The sequence below is a fragment of the Ornithorhynchus anatinus genome, chromosome 20 (assembly GCF_004115215.2).
Source record: "Ornithorhynchus anatinus isolate Pmale09 chromosome 20, mOrnAna1.pri.v4, whole genome shotgun sequence".
Lineage (NCBI taxonomy): Eukaryota > Metazoa > Chordata > Mammalia > Monotremata > Ornithorhynchidae > Ornithorhynchus > Ornithorhynchus anatinus.
In genome coordinates, this window is record NC_041747.1 from 2,054,175 (window position 1) to 2,068,174 (window position 14,000).

The window sequence follows — 14,000 nt, forward strand, 5'->3', positions numbered from 1 at the left end:
CCAGGGAGCCTGCATTTTGGGCACCCTAAAGTCTTGGCACCTTATTGAAGGCCCACCTCCTCCAAGAGGCCCTCCATGACTGAGGCCTCCTTTCCTTTTCTCCCACTCCCTTCTGCGTTGCCTTGATTTGCTCCCTTTATTCACCCCCGCCCCCCAGCCCCACAGCACTTATGCACCTATCTTTATTTCTATTAATATCTTTCCCTCTAGACTGTAGATGGGCGGGGAATGTGTCTGTTATATTATTATACTGGACTCTTCCAAGCGCTTAGAATAGTGCTGGGCACACGGAAAGCATTCAATAAATACGCTGGATTGATTGACGGAGACCTGGGATGAGTGAGGCTTGGGGTCCAGGTCAAAAAAGCCATGGGAGGCTGTTGCCCCCATTGAACCTGTTGCATTCATCAATCAATCAATCAATCAATAATTTTCATTGAGTGCCTCCTGATCGGTGGTTCAGGGGTAGAATTATCGCCTCCCACGTGGGAGAGCCGGGTTCGATATCCGGCCACTGCGTAATTATTAATGAGCGTAGAGCACCGTCCTCGCTGCCCGGGAGAGTACAAAAGACAAAATTCTGGCCCTCAAGAGCTTATTGCCTAACAGGGAGGGTAGACGCCAAATAATTTACCGATTACAGGAGGGACAAAAGAATGGGAAGGTATTGATGTCAGTGGCGACCCCATATCCCCACCATTCAAGCAACGCTCGTGACAACACAGCTTTTCTAAGCGGGACATGATATGAGCTTGTGACCGAAGGAATCCCTGATCCTTGCCGGGCGAGGGGGGAAATAGGAGGGGGGAAGACAGTGCTCTCGCTCTGGAGGGCAGAAGAAACATTTCAAGGTCACGGTGAATCCCGAGGGATGTGGCTTGTCTGTGGAGGCCTGGGGAATGACAGCCTGCACATCGGGGACCATACGAGACCAGGCCGATAAGATCGGAGTCCACCGAGCGGGACGTGAAACGGTTCCAAGCCCTGCAGATAGCAAATGCGATTTAGCACAGCATAGAACTATCGGGAGGTAGGAAGTACAACAAGGATTGTCGCAGTCATTGTCTCAGTTGGCCTTTTCAGTCACCTCCCCGCGTACGATTGCGATCTCATCAAAGATGACACATACACACTGCTGCGTGGGCATATATGTGTCGTTACCTAGGTTTCGTGGCTGACGGTAGATCTCTTCAGGAGTACAGATCTCCAGGTCCGGGTGAAATGACAAAATAGTTCCACAAGGAGTGACACACAGATGGAACAGAAACCCAGAAAGTGAGGACCCTGTTCACATATAGATGTAGGTGTTTATGCACCAGTTTCCTCAATAAAACAGTAACAAGTGAAGGAAAACTGAGGGGAGAAATGGGAGCAGAGGTGGTGAAATAAGATATATTTTGTATATTTTGCCCAATTCTCATTTTCTGAAGTCAGGACAGGGTGGCGGGTTAGGGGAAGAGTTTTCTTTAGTATTTATTAAGCACCGATGTGCAGTGCCCTGGAGTAAGAGCCTGGTGGGAGAGAACATCAGCAGCGAAGGGCCCAGGCTCTGCCCTCATGGGGCTTACATTCTAATTCTAAGGCGTAGACCTAAATTATTTGTAAATGGAAGGAGGAGGAAGAGCATCTCATGATTACCTAAAAAATTAGACCTGTCTTGGGGAAACTCTCCCAGTGGGGATCTGTCACAGAGTTAGCAGCTAGTGAAAACCCAGGAGAGCAAGAGAGCTTGTTCACTGAACTTTGACCTCTCAAGTTCAGCCATTTGATGGGGATTTCAGCCCCTCATGATATTGAAAGTAATAATTGTCAGACAGTAAGTGCCAAAAATTGTGCTAGTCACTGAGATGTGTACTATGATTATTATTATTATTATTATTATGGTATTTGTTAAGGGCCTACTATGTGTCAAGCACTGTTCTAAGCCCTGGGGTAGATGCAAGTTAATTAGGTTGGACCCAGGCCCTGTCCCAGATAGATGTCACGGTCTAAGTAGGAGGAAGAACAGGTATTTAATCCCCATTCTACAGTTGAAGAAACTGAGGCAAAGAGAAATTAAATGACTTTCCCGGGATCACATGGGAAGCAGTTGGCAAAGATGGTCTTCTGACTCCCATCCCTTTCCACTAGGCCAAGCTGCTTCTCTGACTAGAATACCAGAACAGACATCATCTTTATCCCACCCAACACTCACAGTTTAAGGAGGGAGAGCAGGTGGTGTATCCCCATTTTACAGGTGAGGAAACCGAGGCCCGGGGAGGTTAAGTGATGTGTCCAAAGGTATATAACAGGCCAGCGGCAGAGCTAGCGCTAGAAACTGAACTCCCTGTAATAATTATGTGCCAGACACCGTACCTATCTCGTGCTCTTTTCACCGGGCCACTCAAAATCGTGTCTCTTCCCAAGGCAAAAGCCACTTGCCAGTTGCCCAAGACAGATCTGCTAGGACTCACAGGGAGAGACTCTGTAAAAGACTCCAGGAGACTCTACTATGTAGTCTCACTCCTTATCCTAGGGAGGACCAAGCAGATCGTGAGCCCTGAAAGCTTCTCCCCTAAGAAGTCTCCTTCCCTCTCCCCCCACCTCCCTCAACCACTCAAAACTCAGACACACACGAAGATAGACTCCATCAAAGCTTACTTTTTGGAAAAGGGCTGGGTGACACAGCCTCCAGGGAGGATGGAATTTGATTCAAAATCACAGGTGCCAACTTCATGCCAGGAAGGAGTTGCTTACACCAGCGTTTAAATAATACAGCACCTCTTTAATCTTTCCCAGGAAAGCTTTGGCGAACCAGAACAGGAGGTTAGAGTTTACAGCCCGCTCAGGTTAGGCCCTTGCCATATTGTATGGTGTGCAAAGTGCTTATTGGGCAGCTGTAGTCCCTCCCACACGGGAAATTGTAGGCATTTGACCTCAGAGCTGAAGATGAGCTGAAAGACTGTGCAAGTGTCCAGATTTCCACCTGGACAGTTTTCTGCGTACCTTGACGCTACTCGAGTCTTCTCCGTCAACCGGCTGTTTCTCACCGAGTTTCCCTTTTCTCTTTCAGCTGCACGACCGCCGAGGAGAATCTGGGCCAGGCCTGCCCGGTTCTAGGGGGACAGACCTGGTGACTTCTCAGCCCTGGGATCCCACATCAGAAGTCTGTTTTCATCCTGGTAAGCCCCAAACATCTTTAAGCCAACCAAACAACTTACCACTTTGCTCCGTGGAAATCTTTTGTCGTGTCGATTTAGGGCAGGCGGTGTGTTTGCCCTAAAGCCTCGCCTTGTAAATGTTCAAGACACTGAGTAGTAGTCAGGGGAAGAGCAAATGGGAAATCTCTATCCTAATGTTAACGTCAATAAGGTTCTCACTGGGCTTTTCATCTCGATGGGTAATTGATGACAGTGATGGGTTCATAGGCGAGAACGCTGGTCTTCATGAAAAATAGATCATTACAGGATCCCGTGTGGGCCAGAGTTGATCACCTGGGCCTGCCCGAGTTGAAAGTGGTCGGGGCATTCTGACGTGAACACAACCGTCCCCTCAACACTTTCTTTCTTCTACTTGGGAGCTTTCAAAATGATTTCGATGAAAGATTTTTCTATGTGGGGGGCCGCTAGTCAGTCTGTTTGGCTCGAAGGGTCATTCGATCGGCCTTTTCAGCCCCCGATTGTGAGGGGATACATACCTTCTGACCTGTCTGGATTCGGGGAAGGGGCGCTCAGGGAGGTGGGACATGGCCGTTCTGTCCCGCGTCCCTCCCTGTGGCATGTGAGCAGTTTCCCCAGGTCTCAGTTTAGAGCGGTGGTCTTTTCAGAAGGATGCTAAGGGAGGGTTAGGGAACTTCCTACCCATTCCACGCGTGTGTCCGGAGAGAGCACGGTCCGAAAGCCGGCGTGGTAGACGCAGTGTCAGAAGAGGCAGGGGTGCCCTCGCGTGCGGCTTTGGTCCGACGAGGGTGCTGGAATGGGATTGTGTTTTACTGTGTGGTTCTTCAAGAGCACGACTACTGCCTCATAGAACTGATGGGACAAGGAGAAGAGTTCTCACTGCTCTCTTCAATCAATGTTGTTTATTGTTTCCTGTGTGCAGAGCACTGTACTAAGCACTTGGGAGAGTACAGTACAGCTGAAATGTTAGATGTGGTCCCTGCCCACAAGGAGCTTACGGCCTAGTGGGTGAGATAGATATTAAAATACAGATATGGACATATGGACATAAGTGCTCTGGGACTGAGGTTGGGGTGAATACCAATGCTCACAGGGAACAGATACACCCTTCTGTTGTACTCTCCCAAGCTCTTGCTACCGTGCTCTGCACGTGGTGGGCACTCAGTAAATACGATGCTTAATTCCTTCAGAAAAATCCAGGTGTCCAGAGTGGTCACTTTTCTGCCTGGTTCTGGGACACCTTGGGAAGTCAGATCTGGGTTCTCATTCCAGCTCTTGTCACTTGTCTGCTGTGTGACCTTGGGCAAGTCACTTAACTCTGCTGTGCTTCAGTTACCTCATCTGTAAAATGGGAATTCAGACCGTGAGCCCCATGGGGGACACTGTGTCCCACCTGATAAGTTTGAATCTATCCCAGTGGTTAGTACAGTGCCTGGCACTTAGTAAGTGCTTAACAAATGCCCCCTCGCCACGGCCTCCCCCGCCCCGGGCAAGGAGAATTCCCCCATGTGAGAAGGGGAAAGACAGCTGCGCCTGTCTTCCTGTGGATTGGAAATCGAGGATTGACTTTGGCTGGGCTGCGGTGAGTGATGGATCAATACATCCGACTTGGCTCTAAATTAAATTGAGCCCATTCAAAATGCCTGCCACTTAATTTCCATAGAGCGGAGAGATCCCTGCACGGAACGTCTCCGGTCGTTGGAACGGGCCGTTGCGTACTTGGACATTACGAGGTCGAGCTGGATGGTACCTGACAGAGGCGAAGGAGAGGAGCGTTTCTTGGTGGCCAGAGGAGCATGGTCAGGGGACCCTGGGAAACTTGGGGAGAGGGCTAGAGTCACAGGGAGGGATGCATTTCAGTGATCGGAGTTGTCAGCGATTGAACTGGAGAGGACTGAATTGTTGGTAGTTGATATTTAGGCCCTCGGGGTTCAGCAGTTGTCTAATGGGCCTTGTTTGGTCCCTCTCTCCCCTCATATTGCCATTTGGTTTGCCTGGTGTGTACCTGGGCAGTGGGGCCAAAGTGATTTCACAAGGAGGGTTAAGGGACTAGTGGTGCTGCTGGCTTGCGATGGTTTTATTCCACTGGAGGAAAAAGCGAATGCAAACTCAACTCTTTAGGGTTGGCTGGGGGAGAGCCTCCAGTCAAGGCTTTTTAGGAGCATCTCAGCTGGAAACTTGCGGTCAGCTCCTGCAGAAGAACCAGAATGGCACACTGCAGTCTGGAAAGGAGAGGCACTTTTTGAACAAAAACTTTTTAAGGATCCTGAGATAAGGAGACAAATGAGAAAACAGTGCAAAGTGCTGCAGACAATAAATATGACCACACATTGAGCCGGTTGGGGTGGGGGGAGGGAGGAAGGGAGAAAGAGAGAGAGAGTGGGAGAGAAAGAGAAGCATCCTCTGTAGGACTTGTGGGTTTCAAATTGGTCTTTTAAGTCACCCAACATACCTGTGGATGAATTTCATTATTAGTAGTATCTTTGCATATAAGGGCTGTGTATGCGCACTCACACACACACACACTCCAAGGTTTATATTAATTTCGTATTGCTTCCCAGAAAGAATATGCAGCTAAAACCGTACTTTAGAGAGATGAGGTGGGGGCGGGAGTGATAATTGAATTATGCGCAACTCGGATCATTATTTGGCATCTCTATAGAAAATATTTTTTGTGTGCCCGAGTGTGTCACTTCTGCATTGCTGTTTTAACACATACCAAAGTGGGGGTGGATGCAAACACAGTAGGGACTGAAATTCAGAGCGAAAACACTTGAGAGGAAATTGGGTCCTCATGGAAACCAGCACCATTATTTGCCAGTATCGTTAGCACGACTCCTCAGTACTCTGAAAACAGCAACCTTTTTCAGGTGAGTGTATCTGTCAGCATTGCCTCGGGGCGTGATTACCGGATCGAAACAGGGATACGTCGTTATATACTCTGTGACAAAGTCTCATTCCTGGCATGGGAAGTAATCTTGGGTCCTAGTTCTAGAACAACCGAGGTTAACTTGGTCATCCTTTGTCCGAATCCTCCGACCCTTCCCCGAGAATCAGATTGGGCCGTACGCTACCTTTAGCTCGGGAGCTCCTGGGGGAAGGCATTCGGTCAAAGTGATCACATTCCACTCTTTAATCTTAAAACACGAGGCTCACCATCCGTCCACCTGATCATCCGTCACTGTTGGGCCAGCACGTCATCCTATCATTTCTCTGTTTCTGATTAGTGCGGAGGACAGACAGGATGAATGGATGTGAAGTGAATGTTGTTCTTCCTAGTTCAGCAAGACTGAGAAGACATAACAGTGTGCTGCACATCCGGAGGGCTTGCCGTCCCTACGATACAAGTCAGACATGAGGAAATCAAGAGAAGGTCGCTGATTTGCTGAGGGTTGATCCGTTTAATGCCGTGTGTTTTCCTCCTGCTTCACTCTGTACCTGTCCATTTAGAGAAGAGCAACAGAGAAGGGTCTCACAAGTGTGAGCGAATTTGGGGAGAGGTCGAATGAAGGGAAAAGTCCACTTGCTTCAGGAAATGGGCGCCTCGGCTTTTATGGTGAAAATGCGCTTGAATTCGTGGGAGGAAGCAGATCGTGCGCTCGTGTGCGTGAGCGTTGACTCAATCAATCAATCAACAATATTGATTGAGGGCTTACTATGAGCAAAGCCCTGTACTGAGCACTTGAGAGAGTACAGCACAACAGAATTAGCAGTCACGTTCCCTGCGCATAGCGAGCTTACGGTCTAGAACGGGGTGGACAGCAATATGAATAAGTAATTTACAGTGTATGATTTAAAGCTGTGACTGAATGACTGCCTTTCCCACTTCCCTGGCTCCCTTTCTTCAGTGCCGGCCCCAGGGTGCAGTGGCCTCTGCCTGCAAGGAGCTTTACTGCCCAATCGGGAGGCACGAAAAGCCCCCCCCCCCCCACCAATGTAACCTGGAAAGGGGGAGAAGAGATTGGAGGCAAGGAGGAGAGGGAGACTGAGCCTCTGCTTCCAAAGTGAGGTGGCTAGCGAGGAGTCTGCCGGTCGGAACACGGTGGTGGTTCCCAAGCTTTCTGGCCCGGGAACCCTGAGCGGTGGGGGCCCCTGGACCACTGACCACCGCAGTCCCCTCGGCCCTGGTCTCAGGCAGCGATGACCCCCTCCCCTCCTTCGTCCCTTTCTCCTCCACCCTCCCTTCCCCTCCTCCCACCCTGCTAGTCAGCAAGGGAGATCGGTCCCATCACCTGAGACGCACGCTCATTCGTTTCCTGTCGGAGCACAGGTTGGCCCCAGAAACGATAGAGCAGAATGAGAGTTGAAGGGAGAGAGGAGTCAGACTCCGAGATTTCATGGCTGGCCACTTAAAGCGGGATTTCTGGTCATCCTGCCTTCTGGTGTTATTCATTAGCAACCATAATGACCATAATGATGGTTATTAACTTGTACCGGAAGCCATAAAGTGTGAAAGCATTCCAGCAACCCGGTTAACATCGCCTGGGTCGAGATAGCATTCCTCATTGGATCGTCTCATGATCAGCGCTCCTTATTGAGTCAACTTTCCTGGAGGGAAGAGGAGCCCCATTGCTCCCTCTCGCTTGAGTTCAATACCTTTCCAGAGATGATACATTTAAAACTGTCCTTCACCGGTACTGGGTTCCAAGTTAATATTTAAACAAAACATATTAGCAGTCCTTACTACATCCTCTCTTCTGCTCATTTCACAGCCTGCTAATCTTTCGCAACTCAAATAATTGCCTGGAGACCTGATAAAGGTCACCACTCTAAGAATCGCCTCAGGTTCTCAGATGGGGACAGGGCAAAGCCGGGGGCACCGCTAGCTATACATTGTAATCAGGCACCTGCCTTTCAAGAAGGGGCCTTCAGGAGATTAATGCCCACGAAAATTAGGGCTTTTACCAGCTGAGGAAAAATATGCACAATTCACGGCCACATTAAGAAATAAATTCCATTTCCTTTTGAACCCGTGGTGTGAGGCTCATTAAAGTGCCGTGCAGGCTGGGGCGGCAGCGAGCATTTTAATTTATGATGATGGTCCGTTAGGTTTGCCCTGCAGATATATTTATTTCAGGGTGGGTACGGTAGGCAACAATGTTCAGGATTCACGACGTCGGAAAATTGGGACCCCAAAGTGCTGAGCGTATTTATATAAACAGAAACCAGGGGTAAAAGCATCGATAGCTCATCCCATCCGATTCTTTACCAGAGACGATACAGTCACCTCTCCTGTTTCTTGGGTTTTCAGTGCACGTTTTGGCAGAGCACTGTTAGGGAATGACCGTCGGGATGTCGCACGTTGTTGGAAGGACAGGTGATCGTTGCTCGCGGTGGGTATCGGGCAAAGACCGAGTTCACCGTTTCTCCTCGGGGCGAGTCCGTCACACAGATCCCAGTTCAAGAACAATGGAGCGTAGTTCTCGAACGGGAGTTGGAGGAGCCGGGGCCCGGCTTCTTCCGGGATCCCCCGGTTTGGTCTTCAGTAGTAACATTGACTCCATTGGTTGTGTCCTAAGCCATCAGACACATGTCAGGGAAGTGCCATGGCCGAATGGAAAGAGCTTGGAACTGCAGAAGTCAGGAGACCCAGGTTCATCTAGTCCCAGCTCCGCCACTGCCTCTGGATAAGTAGCTTAACCTCTCTGGGCCTCAGTTTCCTCATGCATAAGGTGGGGAGGAGATCCCTGCTTTCTCTCCCTCTTCGTCTGTGAGCCTCCTGAGGGGCAGGGACTGGGTCCGTTCTCATTGTCCCGTGGCTATTGGGCTCGGTATTAGGCACGCAGAAAGTGTCCCATAAATTCCGTGATTTAATTGAATTCATGTCAGAGGATCCCGGCAGATTCACTGCTCTGGTTGGGACCTCTCAGTGTGCTGCCTGGGGCAGACCAAACTAAAAACGGCACCCCAACGGTCACCGTTGCCTCCTTCCCTCTCCCACCCGGCAGGAGAAGATTATTGGCAGCAGTTGGCAGCTGAAGGAGCAGGCTTCTACTGACTGGGGTGCTTCCCCGGCCCATGCTCGGGGAAGGAAATATACGCAGGATAGGACTAGCTGCAAAAGGAGTTGGGAGACTGAAGCCTCCGTACACAGGGCTGCTGGACTCCGGGGTCAGAAGGAGAGCAGAGCCACCAGTACCCCGAGGCATCGCCTGTCATTCGTGCACACCCCAACATCAGGAGGGGCACACCGGGAAGCTTCCATAGAATTTCACAACCCCCAATGTCATTTTTAAGTCCAGCGCCTCCTTTCCTCTTCGCCTCCTCCCTCCCCTCTTTCCTCCTCTCCTTCCCCCCTGTCCTTCCTCTCCCTTCACCCCTCCCCAGAGATAATTGCCAATTTCCAAAAGGACAGAAGACAGCAGGGCCCGGGGGCGGGGGTACCACCACCCCTCACCCCAAGCCCGACACTCGCGTCTTCCAGGATTTTTCCTTACCCTGGAGCGGAGTTCCACCCGGTGGCTGGCTGGCTGGGCAACCCGCTGGCCGGGGAGTTGCGGGGCGGTGACACCGTCCACAGGGAAGACTCGGGAAGGAACAGTGACTGGCTCGCTCGACACCCCCTCGTGGTGTCGGCACAACCCAGGGGATCCTGCCGAATGCTGGCTCCGGGTCACCTCCCCGCCAGACTACCGCAGGCGGCCTGTCTGAGCAATTCCCTCATGGTGGTGTGGGAACTCCCAGGGGTGTTTGTGAGTCACTTCCCATTTGAGCTGGCCCCCACGCGCCGCCCATTGCCTTTGGCCTGTTTAGGGTGCCGACTCCCCTTCTGGCTAATTATGTGTGTGATTAGTCTCCAAGCCCCCAGTTGAGTCAACCCAGCAGTCACCACTAACACCAATTTATTCATTTACAACCTTCTTCAACCCTCCCGTGCATAGAGAAGCAGCGTGGCTCAGTGGAAAGAGCCCGGGCTTGGGAGTCAGAGGTCATGGGTTCGAATCCCGGCTCCGCCACTTGTCAGCTGGGTGACTGTGGGCAGGCTCAACTGTATATATTTTCATTACCCTATTTATTTTGTTAATGAATTATACATCGCCTTGATTCTATTTAGTTGCCATTGTTTTTACGAGATGTTCTTCCCCTTGACGCTGTTTATTGCCATTGTTCTTGTCTGTCCGTCTCCCCTGATTAGACTGCAAGCCCGTCAAACGGCAGGGACTGTCTCTATCTGTTGCCGACTTGTTCATCCCAAGCGCTTAGTACAGTGCTCTGCACATAGTAAGCGCTCAATAAATACTATTGAATGAATGAATGAATGAATGAAGGTCACTTCACTTCTCTGGGCCTCAGTTACCTCGTCTGTAAAATGGAGATTAACTGTGAGTCTCACCTGGGACAACCTGATTATCCTGTATCTGCCCCAGCGCTTAGAACAGTGCTCTGCATATAGTAAGCGCTTAACAAATACCAACATTATTATTATTATCTGTGTGCATTCAGTGATTCCTTTCTGATTAGCTGGGATGTCTCATCCCGGCTTGTTCGTCTAACTCCTAGCCGATCCTTCACCCTCCTCTTGCTTCCGCCGTCGGTTAATATTCTTACGCCCGTCTCCCCGTTAGAGTGTAAGCTTTTTGTGGCCAGGTATTGAGTCTTGGGCTCTGTTGGACTCTCCCAAGTGCTTAGTACAGTGCAGTGCACTTAGGAGGCGCTCATAAAATACCATCACTGCTCCAGCGATGTGGCTGCTGCTGCCGCCGTGATCAATAGCCGGGTGGCCCGTGAATCCCTTCTCAGACAGGAGATGAATTGCTGGGATCTCTCTTGCAAATCTTCTTTTAAATTGGATTGTTATGACTCCGTAATATTTTACTTCTTGATTCAGAAAGACCATCCATGTAATCGTGGGCCTGCATTTGCAGATTTGACAGCTGCCAAAATATTATATAAATGCAAAAAGAAAAATGTTTTTAATAGGTTAACTTGGGGAAAAAGGAATAGCGATGAGGGGGGAGAGAAAATGAACTGATTAAAAATTAAGTGTTGGTTTTAAATATTAAACACTGCATCTCCTTGTAGATTGTTAAGCCAGTGACTGGATTAAGATGAAAAGCTGTTTACCGGCTGTCAGGCCTCCACATGATCAATGTCAAGAGTAATGTCACTTTTCAGGAAAACTGCTGTTGGCCTCAGGCTCGGGAGTGTCAGGGGCAATTAAAACTAGGAAAAAAAAAATCGTTTTTTCAACTAGTGTCTGGAATTTCTTCACATAAAGTGACATGCCCATATCCCGCAAGGGGCACGTTTGAAATCAGTCAGATCGGTGACAGGACCCGTTAGGTATACTTTAGTGTAAGTCTTGGAAATCTTCCTCTTTCGTAGGAAACGCTCGTCATCCTTTTGCATTTTGCTTTGGAGGCATTTCCTATAAAAAAAGAAAAAGTCACACCAACAGCCCCACCAGGAAAACCGGGCTTCTGAGCTCCAGCCTAGCGCTAGCACCTACTGGGGTGAGGTTCCAGCGCTCTGCCCACCCAGTCTTTTGGATCAGCCGGTTAAATGTCTCATGACATGATCCATTTTCTTTGTCAGCTCCTTTGCCCTGTCTGATTACAAACTCTTTCCCCTCTAAATTTTACTTTCCATAATAATCAGACGGGAGGTTTTACATTACCATTCCTCACTCTGTCAGTAATGGTTTTTATCTTGTAGCCTGCGGTTCAGACGACAGTAAATCCGCCTCCTGGAGGCTCGCTCAACTCGACCACCGACCAGAGATTAAGGGCCGAAAGCCTCGTTGGGTAGGCTGGGTGGGGATGGGGGTTCAGTCGGCCAGAGAGGCAACGGGGGCCCTCGTGGGAGCCCGTAATGATAATAATAATAGCAATCTTAATAATAATGGTACTTGTTAAGTGCTTCCTGTATGCCAAGCAGTATTCATTCATTCATTCAGTAGTATTTATTGAACGCTTACTATGTGCAGAGCACTGTACTAAGCACTTGGAATGTACAAATGGGCAACAGAAACTGTTCTAAGCACTGAGGAAGATGCAGGATAATCTGGTTGGACCCAACATCCCTTCTGAACATGAGGCCCAGCCTGGCCTTCCCCCGGACCTTGGTATGTCAGCCTCCGCACACGTGGGTGGGCGCGTATGTGCGACCTTCAGCCTCGAAGATGTCGCTGCTGACATGAGATTATCATCAGCCTGCAAGGGGAAGCAGCGCGGCTTAGTAGAAAGAGCATCGGTTTGGGAGTCTGAGGTTGTGGGTTCTAATGCCATCTCTGCCACTCATCAGCTGTGTGACTTTGGGCAAGTCACTTGACTTCTCTGTGCCTCAGTTGCCTCATCTGTAAAATAAGGATTAAGACTGTGAGCCCCACGTGGGACAACCTGATAACCTTGTATTTAGAGCAGTGCTTGGCACATAGTAAGCGCTTAACAAATACCATTATTATTAGTAGTATTATTAATGGGACTGTTGAGTCCAGTGTGCAGTAGGCAATCTTTGCCTCTTTGGGTGCGTGTAGAGAATTTCCAGTTGTCCCTGATTGCAACGTGGTGTCAGTTACACTTAGTGCCCGGTGCTGTTTTTCTTTGACCCTCTTAGGCCACAATCCTGCCCAGAGCCTCTGCTCTAAGACCGCCCCCCTTTTCTGTTGACCGCAGCACACCAGCTGACCTGTCCCTGCAGCTCTGTCCAGTCTCTGGGCCACAACGTTTGGCACGGTTATTGAGTCTTTAAAGCGGTTCTTTTGTCCATCCTTTCTACGACAACCCGTTTCGGCTAGCGGCTCAGCGTCTGTTTGGGAATGCTTGCTGTCGTCTGTTCCGTTCTCATGTTCTACCCAGCCGTGGTGTGGTCTGATGAGCATTGTTTCCATGCTGGTCCTCCGATAGTGTTCCGGGACCTTGATGCTGCGATCCTGTCTTGCTGCGTGAGTTTGATTTTTGGACCTGGGTGCCTTGGTGGGAATGCTCTGAAGTTTGAAGGTGGCGACTGCAGTCGGCCCTGGTCCCACAGCCCTAAAGAAGGTTGGATGCTGGTGGCACTGGGTACCTTGGATTTTCTTCAGTCTTGTTGCCACATTGGCACAGCACTCTATTGTCGGTCCCTCTGAAGACACACAGGGCTTTGTTGATTTGGTTTTCTACCTCCTCGACTATCCGAGTGCCTGTGGACAGCGTGGCTAGGTGGCAGGCTTCCTTGCCATCATTCATCACTGGCTCCTCGATGTCAGTCCTTGGTTGTGTGGTGGATTTTCCCGGCGTGGGCTGTTAATCCACAGCTCTTTTCTGATTCTGAGAAATGGTCCTTAGCTGTCTGCATGTCTTTGTGTGTGTGTGTGTGTGTGTGTGTGTGTGTGTGTGTTTTAGCAGTCAAGCGTTCAGTAAGTAGCACTGATTGAAAAGGACTTTGGCCAGAATCTTGGAGAGCAGTGAAATCCCGTGATTGCCTCTGCAGTCATCTCTCTCCCCTTTCTTCCTGCAAATGGCGATCAGGGTGACATCCTCGAAATCGTGTGGTGCTTTTTTATGTCCTGTGCATTAAGGAAAAGCTGGTGGATCCCAACTGTTCTACCCTCAGATCTGTGAGCTACGTCATTCCTCCTGATTCTGGCTACTATGGGATACGTCATCAGGTAGCAGCATGACCTAGTAGATAAAGCATGAGCCTGAGAGCCGGAAGAATCTCGGTTCTAATCCCAGATGCTTCACTTGCCTGCTGCGTGATCTCCGGCAAGTCGCTTAACTTCTCTGTGGTTCAGTTACCTCATTAAAATGAGGATTAAGACTGTGAGCCCCATGTGGAATATGGACTGCGTCCAACCCGATGACCTTGTATCTACCCCAGCGCTTAGAACAGTGCCAGACACATAGTAAGTGCTTAACAAAT

The 14,000-nt window shown here is 49.7% G+C and overlaps 1 long non-coding RNA gene across 1 annotated transcript in view; it reads left to right on the forward strand.

The window, feature by feature from the left end:
• Nucleotides 1-14,000, forward strand: part of LOC120639041 — a 58,440-nt gene that overhangs the window by 4,046 nt on the left and 40,394 nt on the right. Inside the window, exon 2 of the long non-coding RNA XR_005661184.1 lies at nucleotides 3,053-3,161. This is a non-coding gene — a long non-coding RNA (uncharacterized LOC120639041). The remainder of the gene's footprint in view (nucleotides 1-3,052; nucleotides 3,162-14,000) is intronic.